This window comes from Cavia porcellus, unplaced genomic scaffold (genome assembly GCF_034190915.1).
Source record: "Cavia porcellus strain 051 isolate PalLab524CR breed Dunkin Hartley unplaced genomic scaffold, mCavPor4.1 scaffold_21, whole genome shotgun sequence".
NCBI lineage: Eukaryota > Metazoa > Chordata > Mammalia > Rodentia > Caviidae > Cavia > Cavia porcellus.
In genome coordinates, this window is record NW_026947504.1 from 47,757,549 (window position 1) to 47,759,344 (window position 1,796).

The 1,796-nt window shown below is 34.5% G+C and overlaps 1 non-coding gene across 1 annotated transcript; it reads right to left on the reverse strand.

Annotated features, from left to right (window-relative positions):
* On the reverse strand, positions 1–106 carry LOC111753773 (U6 spliceosomal RNA). The gene has a single exon (XR_002788558.1). It is a non-coding gene; the product is annotated as a U6 spliceosomal RNA (small nuclear RNA).
* Positions 107–1,796: the final 1,690 nt, after the last annotated feature.

The following is a 1,796-nucleotide window of genomic DNA, read 5'->3' on the forward strand; positions in this document are numbered from 1 at the left end:
AAAAATACAGAATGCTTCATGAATTTGTGTGTCATCCTTGTGCAGGGGCCATGCTAATCTTCTCTGTATCATTCCAGTTTAGTATATGTGCTGCTGACGTGAGCACCAGCCCCTCAATTTTTAGGGGTTAAAGAGATAAAATTATTCACGCAAATTAAAATGTTTTCTTCACTTTTGATGGTTTTGTATCAATTCAACCAACAGCAATTGATTATATAACGTGAAGAGGAACTGGATATTATATACTATATACTATATACTATATTTTTGACAAATTAACAATAAACATAAATATGTTAATAAAAAAATAATAATCATGGTGACACAAATAAGGTAACAATATATTTTAGTGGAAAAAAACTCTTAAACGTGAAAATAAGAGGGGACATAAAAGAAATCTATGGGGGTGTGAAAAGATCAATAATCATGAAAAATTTCATTATCTTCCTCTTCATACAGATGGAATGAAGCAGAAAAAGGTTAAATGCCTTGTCTGTGCTTCATGACTTACCTTGTGACAGCTTCTGTAACAGGGCCAAGACTTGCCATTTCCTGCCCAGTGCTTTTCCCTGAGCATGTGACACTTTTATAGAAGGTTAACATTTTATCTTTATGTATCCAGGATTTATTGTTGCTCACAATGCAACAACAGATAGTCCACATTATCTCAGCATTGCTCATCTGAATGCTTCAAGTTTCAAGTGGTATAGGAGATGAAGAGTCATCATAAAGTAAAAATATTTACTTATCAAATGATTGCTTATGAAACCCTCTCGAATAATCAGTTCCATCAAACACTACCATCATTTCCTCCCTTCTAGGATCATCTTCTTTGTCAGGTCTCTAGTTAATAACAAGATTTTGTACACTTTGACAATACGGCACAAATACAGTGCAAATCCAATGCAAAGTGAAACTCTTCAACTTCAAAAGTACACAGTTCTATGACAGTGAGGCAAGAAAGCTCATGTGCTTAGTCCATAGTAAAGAAGGGAAAGATATGGTGTGTTATACTGAATTAAGATTTGCCCTAAAGCTGCCTCTACTTAAATTTTAAGTTTGGCTTAAAGGTTTTTAAGTACATAGTAAATTGTAACCTAACTTAATGTGTAAACAGACTGTAACCTAAGTTGGAAAGTATGATCTTATAACAAGTAGTAAAGTCTCAGCCAATTATAGCAGCTAGAAGTCTAGCTAATCAGAGGTCAAAACATGCCAAAATGCCTCATATAAGGTAAATGCCCATGGCAGCTAACCGGGTTTTTTCTCTATGTTTCTTCTTCTGGCTGTAAATGTAGCCCACCTATCTGGCAGGGTGAGATACTGTGAACTATTTTTCTTTCAGACTGCTACCCAATCCATGAATCATTCCTTTGCTTAAATAAACTTTTCTATATTTAATTTGTCTAAAGTCTTTCTTTTAACAAGTGGTACCAAACATATAAACAAGGGCCAGGCAAGAGAGTCTTCTGAGTCTTACTAATGGTTTTCATTCTGATTGAGAGGGGAAATTTTTGGAGGCCTTTTAGCAAGGGGTGTGACAATCAGATGTACACACAAGATTTTTATTTTAAAACTGCAAAATACACCAAAATATATGATCTCGCAACCATGTAGCTGTGATTCTCTGCCATAGGTACATGCCCACAACATGTATGAAATGATACATGTAGAAAGTTATTCATTGTTATATTCTTTCTAAGAGCAAAAAATGGATCTAATTGTCAGTCCAGTGAAATGGGCCTAATTATATAAATCAGGAAATAATATTCAGCTGTAAATGAACAAAGAAGAGC